We start from the raw sequence: 12,946 nt of genomic DNA on the forward strand, positions 1-12,946 counted from the left end.
CATTCTTCTAGTTGCTGTATGTGGGACGCGGCCTCAGCATGGCCAGAGAAGCAGCGCGTCGGTGCGAGCCTGGGATCCGAACCCGGGTCGCCAGCAGTGGAGCGCACTCACTTAACCACTAAGCCACGGGGCCGGCCCAAGTAGGCAAATATTTCTTAAAGACAACACAGATAGCACAGACAACACAGAAAAGCAAAAAAAGGATGTACTGGATTTCATCAAATTAGAGTTTGCTCATCAAAAGATTCCAGTGGGCAAATAAATAGGTGAGTTATAGACAGGAAGTAAATATTCATAATACCTGTATCTGATAAAAGAACTTGCATCCAGAATGTATATATGACTACTCAATAACACATAAACCCAATAAAAAAATGGGTAAAAGACTTGAACAGAAACTTCACCAAAGAAGATATACAGATGACATGATATACAGATATACAGATATACAGACAGATATACAGAAGCACATGAAAAAGTTCTCAACACTATTAGTAACCAGCAAAATGCAAATTAAAATTAGAATTCAGATATCACTACACACCCACTAGAATGTTTCAAACAAAGATTTCCTATACAAAATACTGGGAGGATGTGGAGCAACTGCAACTCTCATACATTGCTGGCGGGAGTGTGAAATCATACAGCCACTCTGGAAAACCATTTGGCAATTTCTTACAAAGTTAACTACCAGCAATTCCACTCCTAGGTATTTATCTGAGAGATATAAATATATATGATCACAAAAAAAATCTTTGTACAAAAATGTTCATAGCAGCTTTATTCATAATAGCCAAAAATTGGAAGTAGTCCCAATGTTGATCAACAGAAGAACTGATAAACTGTGGTTTATGCATACACTGTAATACTACCCAGCAAAAAAAACTACTGATAATAGGCAACAATGGAGATAATTCTCAAAAATACTAAGGTAAGTGAAAGAAGCAATGACTCCTTTGGACCTAAATCGAATGGGCATTCATCAGTTTTCCATGTCCCTGTAACATCATTTAACAATGGAGATCCCTGCTCCTTCACACATTGAAACACTGACTTCCTATGGGTTAAGGAATAAGTAAGAGAAGAGAAAGCAGAGATGGAAAGTCTAAACAAATCTATCACAAAATAAGTAAAACAAAGGAAAGGGACAGAACAGTATATAGAGAGGAACTGAGGTGGAGAGAGTTTTTTGTTATGCTTTGTTTTGTTTTACTTTTGAGGGCTGGTTTGTTTTTGAATAAAGATGGAAATTTGAGTTGGTCTAAATAATAAGTGGAAGGAGCCGGTAGAAAGTGAGGAGGTGAAGATACAGGAAAAAAAAGTAAAAAACGATTGAGGTTTCCAAGTAGATAGGAAGGGACAGAATTCAGTGCACATTTGAAGGAATAATCATAGCAGACTCTTTCACTTTAACAGGCAAGAGGAAAAACTGATGGGCAAAAATACACATAAGGTTTGAGATTTGATAGCCCAAAGGAGAGGGAGTTCTATCTGGTAGCTCTACTTTCACTACGAAATAGGAGACAAGATTATCTCCTAAGAGTAAAATGGATGATGGAAAGTTTGGAGATCTGAGAGTGCAGAGGCTGGAATTTATGCTATGGAGAAGTGGAAAGGATTGTCTAGGGAAAGCAGTATTGATAAGGAACACTAAGAGATCAAATGAATTTGGTAACCATGAATCTCTGATAGCAGTGAATTACATGATTGCAAATAATGTATTTCTTTCTGAGTGCTCAGCTGCTCAGTGCTGGTATAGTGAAAGGGTAGACAGTTGTATTAAGCAAAGTTTAGGTTTCCCCAGACAGGCATGACCGAAGGCCAGTAGGGCACAAAAGTTTAGGATACCATAAAAAGTGAGTGAAGTGAGGTCCCATGGAGTCTAAAGCTAGAGAAGGGAGTAAAGATGCAGGGGGGTTAGAGTTAAGCAGAAAGTAGATCAATTTTTGGACTTAAAGATTTGGATGAAGTCAAATAACTGTTCTTTTATTAGAGAAGAACTAAAGGTTATTAATAGAAAGTGTGAGGTGATTGATATTATTGAAATGGAGCAGGTTATGATCCAGGATGACTCAAGTGATAGGAAAACATGTACAGCAGATAAGTTAAGGAAATGAGAGACCAGGATAATACACACATCATACCTGTGAACAGTGAAGACACCCAGGATGGTGGCAGGATTCGGGCTAGGGTGGAAAGAAAGACGCTAAGTTAGGAAGACTGAGGAGTGACCTGGAGGTCCACAGATAATAGCAAATAGTGAGGTAGAGGACACTAGAGTCAAATGGAATGAACCACAAAGGAGCTGGGGTTTTTTATTCCATTTGTCCTATCTGTTTTTATATGCACGGGAAAGTAAATGATCTGGAAGTGGCAATAAGGAAATAAAAAGATAACAATCAGCCTCTGATCCACAGGTATGCGGTAAGTTAAAAAAAGAAGAGTCTCCACTTAAGAAGGCTTCAGGGAAATGGTGTCTATGAGAAGAATCAGGTTTTAATTAATGTCCAGAGGAAAAGTAAGAGTCAATGAAGTACTTGAGGATAGATGGGGTTCAAGGGGGATATAAAGAAAAATATAGGTAAGGAAGGGAATAACAAGAGATCAGGCCATAAAAAAATAAATAAACCACTGAACAACAGGGGCCTAAGTGTTCAGGGGAAGATAAATGGCCAAATGGGTCACCTTAGACAGTGAATAAAGATACAGGAATGTGTAGTGTCTTGAACTAGCTTATCTCAAAACTGCATTGAGCACTCAGGCCTCTCAGGAGTCAGCTGGGGCTGGTAAAATGGGGAAATCCCAGACCCTCTGGGAAGGGTCAGCTGGCTGGAACTGAGCATCTCACAGGCAAGACTAAGGTTTCAAGGGTCTAGTTAGGCACACAAATTGACCAGGAGCGACTAGAGGCTCTAAGTCAGTACTTGTCAAAATGTGATCCATCCATCACCAGCATCAGAGTTGTCTGGGATGCTCACTAAAATGCAGATTCCTGGGACCCATCACAGTCCCACTGAATCAGAATTTCAAGGGCTAAGGTCTCCAGTTTGGGGGTGTTTTTTGTTTTGTGTTTTTTTTGGAGGGGCCATTAAAGTTTGAGAACTACTACTTTTCTTTTTAACCAGCTCAGAGGTAATTCTTCTGTGAGCCAGCATTTGAGAAACCCTGCTGGAAGCAGATGTGAGGCCTGAGCAGGGACTGTGTGATCTTTTAGTCTCTTCTGTGGAGCCTAAATGGGGCAGTATGACTACATTGTGGAAGCTTTTAATGACTGGCTGAAACTTTAGATTTTTTCTGAATTCAACAGGAAACCATAAAAAGGTATCGTGCAAATCAGAAACTTTTTAATAAGATTAGAAACTGGGAGGTTTGAAGACGATTAATGAGCTAAAAAAAAAAAAAAATCTAGCTACATTCCAAAGGCAATCCACTAAGGGAGCAATGCAGCAAGGAAGAAGAAAAGAGGCAACATTTGGTGCTTGACTTTTTAGAATTTGGGAACAGCCTGGATAGGGGACATGAGGTGGAGGAAAAGCTGAAGATAATGGTGCTTTTAAACTTGAGTGATAATTAAAATACAAAGCCGCAGGCTTCATTCTTCAGAGATAGTCAGTAAGGTTGGGGAGGGGCCAAAGAAGCTGCATTCTAAATAAGCACCAACTCCCTGCCAGGGTTTTCAAACTCAAGTGGTTCGTGGACCATACTCGGCAAAATACTGAATTAGACAGAGTGTAATGTCATTAACAGAAACAGGTAATACAGAGGGAGAAGTACGTATGGAATAGGTGGTGAGGGTAGAGGAGTATTATAAATCTACATTATAAAATGTTTATAATTGCTATAAGTAAACAATGCACTTGTTTTTCCTGAAACCTAATGGAATTACTTGATCCAAACATAACTGTATCGCAAATTCCCCAGCCCTCACCAAAAAGTACCCACAATTATTTTCCTTACTTTTATTTTAATGCCTTTTTAATGCACAGATTGTTGTGGCATCTGGACACATGACATACTTGAAAACAACACATTAAATTTATACTGCCCAGAATAGACAAAAAGCTGCCTTGCATGTACCATCAACAATGCTCATCACTGGGGGAGGGAGGCGCTGCATTAGCTGGGTCTCAAGGAATTACTTTTTAAAATTCTCAACTTTGCATGAATATCAAAGGAACAAGCACTTCACATCTGGGAGAGAGATAATTTCTGTTGAGTAAGTGACCATTTTCCTAAGCAGAAAAATGATCATTATGACTTACCAGAGTTTAAATTCAGCAAAATGGGAAATGCACCTCAGTTAATTTCTTGTATTATAGTTGCAAAAGGAGATAGGTTAGTTAACCTAGAATTGGCCTATGATATAACTTTTAATAGTCAATAAAAAAGTCATTAATGACATAAATTACACTATTTTTTAAATTAAGATTTCTTTTTTTTATGTAAACTGTACTTCAAACAGTTTCTAAAGGTTACAATAATATGGTACATAATAAATAAAACTGCAGACACTGTTTCTACTATTACAAAGTACTGCTACAAGAAGAGACACATATCCAGCCGCACAAAAAGAGCAGAGACATTTACAATTCTAGCATAAAACCAGTAACGCAGGCGAAGAGCTTGAGTCAAGAGGAACAAGCAGCAGCAAGGGGATGTCTGGCTTCAGGGGTTCTGGGGTGGAAAAAGGGCAGTTTCATATCCACTTTAACCAACACACTTCAGACTGTGTCTCCCGAGGAGACAAAGAGTAATTGAAAAGAGGGTTATAGATGTACAGGTCACAAACCTTGATTTTTCAATACTTATAATTCCTTTAAACTGGGTTGTCTTAAGGAAATTATATATAGAAACCCAAGACTGTTTCAATTATCAAATCAATAATAAAAAAACTTTACTCCATCTAGATGGTTCCAAAAACTTGTGGCTAAAGAATGAGGGAAAACAATAAGCTCTAAATGCAAACATCTCAGATGGCGTCTATTCTTATCTCTGTAATTCCTAAGTAAACAGATATATATCTCTTTTATCGTAATTCCTCAATATGAACTCCCTTTTCTTGGTTCTAAAGTAATATTAGTGAATTCTTATAATTCAGAGCTTTCAGTAAGTTTAACTGAGACAAAGGTTTATTAGCAAATAATACATTTTTTATGTTTAGCCCAAATGTTAAATGCATTTGACTGAATCTTCTAAATAATATATCTGTATTCAAAGTAGATGAAATGTTCTGATACACTCTAAATCTATCAAAATGACTATTTATAACCAAGTTGGCTTATTCAAAGTTAAAATTTTTATTTTTATTAATTTAAATGTATTTTACATCGAAGCAAACGTGAGCCAAGCTCTCAAAACACGGTAGTTTTAGGACAACATATTAATATGTTTGAGAAGTCTACTGAAAAGCTTTTCTCTACATGTGCCTTGTCAATCTCTAAGAGAGGACTTGAATATGTCACACTTCCAATGTTACTTGTCCAACTTTTCAAATTTTGCATATTGTCATCCCATGAAGCCTTTATTTCACGTAAAATTTGGGGAAATAGAGGGATTACTAGAAAGCTGATTTAGAAGGATTATAAGAGAAGGGAATAAGCATCTGGTTAATGAATAAAAGAACTGGCTAAAAGACATGCTTATGAATCAGCTCTTCAGCTTCAGATATAAAACTAACATTCTGTCAACAGAGACCTAGAATAGGCTGACCATACAATTTACCATCCAAACCAGGACGCTTTGGAGAATGAAAGGGGGCCCTGTGACACCAGAACAACAAGTGTAAACCAGGACTGTCCTGGGCCAACTGGTATATACTCTTGCCCCAACTATAAAGCATAGAAGGCCAATTCACAACACACTGTAGCTCAACTACTTTGGTCATTCTTAAGTTGCAGCACAAGGAAAGAATGGCAAGCCTTCTTCTGGAATACTTACATTTCAACAAACAGATGATTATTTTAGATAATATTTGCTCAGATAATGAGAATTAAACAAGATCAGGTTGTGCTATGGGACAAACCGTCCTTATTTATGAAACCTCTCTGTGACATGTGGCACTACTGAGTACTTGGTCTTGAACTCTAAGCCTTTCGTTTCCAAGCCAGCATTCTCCTGATTCTCCTCTTCCTCCATCTTAATTTCTTCTTGATCGCCTTCATAAGCATTCTTCCTCAGTCTGCCTGTTAAACTCTGATGCTCCCCATAGTTCTCCATTCCACACATGCTCTCCTTGCGTGCCTCATTCCCTCAAATATATCCATGTCTGGGACCTATATCTCTGGCCCTGATTTGTTTAGTCACACATCCAGCATAATTCTAACTGAGCATGATCAAGCAGAATTGCCCTTTTCCCCCTATGACTAGCTTGTTTTTCCTGTTTCTATCTCAATTATTGCTAACTAAACTCACAGGAATATCACAGAAGCAACACTGTGTTCTTCTCACTGCATGTTTTCCTTAACTGGTGGTGTTAACTTTGATCACTTGATTAAGGTGATATCTGCCTGATTTCTCCACTGTGAATTAGTCTTTTCTCCTGTGTAATTAATAAGTATTTGGTGTGAAGGTACTTTGAAACTATGTAAATACCTTGTTCTTCATTACATTTGCAACTACTAGTTTAGCATTTATTGATGTTTCGTGCTGAATTAATTATACTCAGACAGTTGCCAAATGATGATTTTCTAATTTCATCATTCCTTCTACATTTATTAGTTGGTAATCTACTGTATAAAAAAGTTTTCTTCTCCTCATTTATTTATTCATTTTTGTGTTTACAGCAGTATGTATTCATAAAATACTACTTTATTCAATAAGTTAGAATCCATTTATATCATTTGCCTACTTTGATGCTCAAACTGTCCTAAATTTAGCCAGTGAAAGGTTCTTCAAGTGATTTGTGTCCTTTTGACATACTATCATCATTTTTTAAGCACCTCCTTATTTTCTAGCACAATAAAATGTTTGAGGTTTATCTTATACTTTCCCTGCTTCTGCCCTCGAATCTCCCATTTAGCCCAGGAGTCCAGTTCCCTTTCAGTGAGGAATGATATTTAGAAATCAAGGTCTGAGGAGAAGATATGCTCATTGCTAATGGAGTGATACTGTTCCCGAGCTTTCTCAGTGGACAGAACTCGGGAATATGTATATTGGTATGAACTCAATACTTCCAATTTCCAATCCAATGCCACACAATTCATTGTAATTTTCCCTTTCCACATTTATATTTGTAACTTTCTTCTCCGACAGTGAGAAACCTGTCAGACACTGTTATCAATGTAAATTTGTCATATTTAATTTTTTTTGTATATGTACTAATAAAAAGTTAATACCTAAAATTTTTTAACTTATGGATCATCTATGAAACAATGGACAAAACAAATAACTAACCTGTGCCGATGCAGACCAACTTGAGGATAACAGTAAAACCAAATATTAAATACCCCACAGATGCCTATCACATTATTTTATATCTTACAGATATCTGCTCCACTCTACGACAAGGAAAATGAGACTGCTCTCAAACCAACTAGGCCTATCCCAAAAGCTGGCCACGGGGTCTGTTTCCCCTAAGCATATGGTTATATGTGGGAGGGGTGGATAACAGAATAAAATCAAGATTCTCTGAAGATTTAGGGGATTCTAACAAGGCAACTAAAAGTGTCATTTCAATGTACAGCCACATACTATGTATATATAAGTATTCATACATAAAAAAAATAGATTGCATATATCAAATTGCTAACATTCAAGATCTATAGTATGAAATTACGTGTATGCATATTGATTCATCACTTAATCTAAGATTTAAAAACACTGATTCTTGCACTTTTTCCAACTCATTCCAAAAATATACAGATAACTCACTGAACTTCCTTGATCTAGTTTTATGGCAAGCATCACTTATGCTAAGTATTAATCATTTCAATGTGTATTATCTCTTTCAAGTAATTAGTTTCCAAATTCAACAAAAACATCCTGGGAAAAGTCATTTAAGTCCATCTAGAAAAAGCAAAAACTAACCTACATTCGTCTTTCTTTCTCTCACAGTCTCTCTCTCTTTGGCTAACTACTTCAGGTATAGTGAACTGAAAAAGAAAGTTCTAGTTTGGCACATGGATAGTTTCCAAGAAACATTCAATGTTTCTCCTTTGACAAAATACAAACATAGTAGGGAAGTGTACCAGACCAGAAGACATAAAACCTTAATGTAGCCATATCTTTTCAGTAAAAGACTGGATGACCTTGACAAAATCATGCTATTTCCTTTCTTACATGATTCCTAAATTTCCTTCAAACTTAAAAACCTAGAATACATGAGCATATGTATCACGTTAAGGATAATTGTTTTCATGCCTAGAAAAACATCCTTGTATATTAGGATAGGCCTGATAATAATACTACATACTTTTCAAACATATCTTTTAAAACCAGTGAAAGATATGTTTACTGAGTTAAGCTTAATCTGAGCATATAAGGGGAAATAAACAGCTCAAAGCAACCATCACACTGCCCTTTATGGTTATTTTGTTTCTAGTAGTTTCATAATTCTGTCTGACTTACTAAAAAATAGTTTTATTAGTAAATAGATGTCAAAAGTATAAAAACAACTAGTATACATCCAATTTCACAGAAGTTGCATTAAATGCATTCATTAAATTGAAGTCTCATGTGATTATATCATTACCACTTTACTAATATAGGAATTTCTCAGATTGGTAGTTTTCAAACAGACTGTGTTATTAAAACTTATATTTACAAACAATAATACAAATTACACACTTATAAAACCATCAATTCATACTACCAGAGAAATACAATAAAGAGTAAAGGCACACCTTGGAGATACCACAGGTTCACACTGCAATAAACTGAGTCACACAAATTTTTGTTTCCCAGTGCACATAAAAATTATGTTTACACTATACTATAGTCTATTAAGTGTGCAATAGCATTATGTCTGATAAAATAATGTACATACTTAATTAAAAAATACTTTATTGCTAAAAAATGTTAACCATCATCTGAGCCTTCAGTGAGTTATAATCTTTTTGCTGGTAGAGGGTCTTGCCTCAGTCTTGATGGCTGATCAGGGTGGTGGTTACTGAAGGCTGGGGTGGCTGTGGCAATTTCTTAAAACAAGACAACAATGAAGTTTGCTGCATCAATTGACTCTTCTTTTCATGAACAATTTCTCTGTAGCATGTGATGCTTTTTGATAGCATTACCCACAGTAGAACTTCTTTCAAAATTGGAGTCAATCCTCTCAAACCCTGCCACTGCTTTATCCACTAAGTTTATGTCACATTCTAAATCCTTTGTTGTCATGTCAACAGTCTTCAACAGCATCTTCACCAAGAGTAGATTCCATTTCAAGAAACCATTTTCTTTGCTCATCCATAAGAAGCAACACCTCATCCATTAAAGTTTTATCATGAGATGCAGCAATTCAGTCACATCTTCAGATTCCCCTTCTAATTCTAGTTCTCTTGCTATTTCTACCAGATCTGCAGCTATTTCTTCCACTGAAGTCTTGAACCCCCTCAAAGTCATCCATGAGGGTTAAAATCAACTTCTTTCAAACTCCTGTTAATGTTGATGTTTTGACCTCTTCCCATGAATCACAAATGTTCTTAATGGCATCTAGAATGGTGAATCCCTTCCAGAAGGTTTTCAATTGACTTTGCCCAGATCCATCAGAGAAATCACTATCTATGGCAGCTATAGCCTTGCAAAGTGTATTTCTTCTATAATAAGACTTGACAGTCAAAATTACTCCTTGATCCATGGGCTGCAGAATGGATGTTATGTTAGCAGGCATGAAAACAACATTAATCTCGTTGTACATCTCCATCAGAGCTCTGGGGTGACTAGGTGCATTGTCAATGAGCAGCAATATTTTGAAAAGAATCTTTTTTCTGAGCAGTAGGTCTCAACATTGGGCTTAAAATAGTCAGTAAACCATGTTGTAAACAGATGTGCTGTCAGCCAGGCTTTGTTGTTCCATTTACAGAGCATAGGCAGAGTATATTTAGCATAATTCTTAAGAGCCCTAGGATTTTCAGAATGGTAAATGAGCATTGGCTTCACCTTAAAGTCACCAGCTGCATTAGCCCCTAACAAGAGAGTCAGTCTGTCCTTTGAAGCTTTGAAGCCAGGCATTGACTTCTCCTCTCTACCTATGAAAGTCCTAGAATGCATTTTCTTCCAATATAAGGCTGTTTTGTCTACACTGAAAAATATGTTCTTTAACTTTTAGTCTCCTTCATTAGTTATCTTAGCCAGATCTTCTGGATAACTTGCTGCAGCTTCTACATCAGCACTCTCTGCTTCACCATGCACTTTTATGTTATAGAAACGGCTTCCATCCTTAAAGTTCATGAACAAACCTCTGCTAGCTTCAAATTTTTCTTTTGCAGCTACCTCACCTCTCTCAGCCTTCATGGAATTGAAGAGAGTTAGCGCCTTGCTCTGGATTAGGCTCTGGCTTAAGGGAATGTTGTGGTTGGTTTGATCTTCTATCCAGACCACTAAAACTTTCTCCATATCAGCAATAAGTTTCTTTTGCTTTCTTATCATTCATGTGTTCACTGCAGTAACACTTTCAATTTCCTTCAAGAACTTTTCCTTTGCAGTCACAACTTGGTTAACTGTACGGTGCAAGAGACCTGGCTTTTGGCCTACCTCGGCTTTCAACATGCTTTCCCCACTAAGCTTAATCACTTCTAGCTTTTGATCTAGAATGAGAGATGTGCGACTCTTCCTTTCATTTGAACACTTAGAGGCAATAGTAGGGTTATTAATTGGCCTAATTTCAATATTGTTGTGTCTCTGGGAATAGAGAGGCCCAAGGAGAGGGAGAGAGATGGGGGAATGGCAGGTCAGTGGAGTAGTTAGCACACACACAGCATTTATCAATTAAATTTTCTGTCTTATACGGAGGCAGTTAATGGCTCCCCAAAACAATTACAATAGTAACAAAGATCACTGAGCACAGATCACCATAACAAATATAATAATAACGAAAAAGTTTGAAATATTGCGAGAATTACCAAAATGTGACACAGAGACACCAAGTGAGCAAATGCTGCTGGAAAAATGGCGCTGACAGACTTGCTTAATGCAAGGTTGTCACAAACCTTCAATTTTTAAAAAATGCAGTATCACTAAAGTGCAATAAAGCAAAGCACAATAAAACAAGGTATGCCTGCATTGAGTTTAAAAAATTGAGAAAACAATGCGGGAAAAGATTAATGGGGAGAAGCACAGGATTACTAACTAATATAACTCTACTATGTAGAAACAAATAAACAAAAGTAGAGAAAAAAAGTAAATATTAAAAAGTATACTTAAATGTTTCTATAACAACGGATTGACAGAGAAAAGATTATCCCAGATATGAACCAAAACACAAACGAGAAAACTATACATTCTACTTTGTACTAGGTTATATCTCCCATCTCCTATTCCCTAATCTCTGTTCTATCAAATGTATAAGGCATTTCATGTCAAAGTACTGCTTATAGCTGACCTTTTTAAGAGCATTCAGCTTTACAAAGAAGAAATAATTAAAGAAAAGCTAACAAATGAAAATATAGAAAACACAGATTTGAAATAAAGAGTCAAGAAGCAATAAAAGACTTCAAATTCCATTAATGTTATGGACTACCGACATTAAAACACTTCAACTACAAAATATCTAGGAATTATCAGGGTTCTGGTTGCATGAGTTTTCATTTTGTGAAAATGCACAGTCTACACTCTTGTGTTATGTGCACGTTGCTGTACATATTATACTTCAATGAAAAGTTACAGAAAAATATAGGATTCAGCTCACGTAATACTTAGAAGAAAGAAATTAGAATAGACAAAAGATTGAAAAAAAAAGAAAAAGAAAACACTAGAAAAAAAGAGTAAATTTCCCCAAGTTACAAGGAGTGATAAATAAACTAAGAGCAATAAATAATGAAATAGAAAACAAAGATGCAAAAGAGATGAGATGATCAACAGAGACAAAAGCTGATCTTTTTAAAAATAACATGGAACAGACTCTTGTCATGACATAAGAAAAAAAGGTACAAATAAACAGTATTAGAAATGAAAAAGGAAACATAGCTAAATATTGATCAGATATTAATATTACATAACAAGAGGATACTATTGAAAACTCCTTGTCAATAAATTTGAAAATTAAAATAAAATATACATTTCTTAGAAAACAGACTTACCAATACCAGCTCAAGAAGGCAGAGATGGAGTAAAATTGAATATAACTATAATCATTAAAGAAAGTCAATCAGTGTTTAAAATCTACCCTTAAAAAATAAAAGACTCACACAAAACAAAACAGGCAAAACTAGATAGTATTAGAGGTAAGTTCTAGTAACCATTCAAGGAACAGATGATCCTTATAACAAGCTATATCAGATATATATATATACATATAAAAAAGCTATTTTGCAAAATACAAATAGGCACAATACTTCTTAACTCATTTCATTAGGCTAACAAAACCTCGAAACAAAAACAAGGCAAAGACATCATGAGAATGAAAAATCACAGGCCAATCTCACTTATGGAGAGAGATATAAAAATCGTAAACATAATATTAGAAACCAAATCCAGTATGTACAATCATAACAACAAAATTTACCATGATTAAGCTGGGCTAATAACAAAATGCAAGAATAGTTTAACATTATATAATACATTAATGATCTTCTCCATGATAACTGATTGAAGGAGGGAAAACACTGGAAGTTCTCAATAGATACAGGGAAAAAAAAATTACATTAAATACCCATCGATTGTTAAAGAGAGAGAGAGAAAAGAAGGGAGGTAGAGAAGAAGAAAGGGAGAAAGGGCATGAGGAAGGGAGGGAGGAACAGAGAAAGGAAGGGAGGAAATAGGAGTAGAAAAGAACTTTCTTACTCTGTTGATAAGC

At 36.0% G+C, this 12,946-nt stretch overlaps 1 protein-coding gene across 5 annotated transcripts in view; it reads right to left on the reverse strand.

Moving 5' to 3' along the window:
• The window catches only part of TRIQK (triple QxxK/R motif containing), a 78,461-nt gene that overhangs the window by 37,473 nt on the left and 28,042 nt on the right, over positions 1–12,946 (reverse strand). For 2 of the 5 annotated variants that reach the window (XM_058564596.1, XM_058564595.1), the window contains exon 3: positions 2,145–2,186. The exons of the other annotated variants lie outside the window; for them this stretch is intronic. The gene's annotated coding sequence lies outside the window, so the exon portion shown is untranslated. The remainder of the gene's footprint in view (positions 1–2,144; positions 2,187–12,946) is intronic. 5 annotated transcript variants of the gene reach the window in all.

The sequence above is a fragment of the Diceros bicornis genome, chromosome 21, assembly GCF_020826845.1.
Source record: "Diceros bicornis minor isolate mBicDic1 chromosome 21, mDicBic1.mat.cur, whole genome shotgun sequence".
In the NCBI taxonomy this organism is placed as follows: domain Eukaryota; kingdom Metazoa; phylum Chordata; class Mammalia; order Perissodactyla; family Rhinocerotidae; genus Diceros; species Diceros bicornis.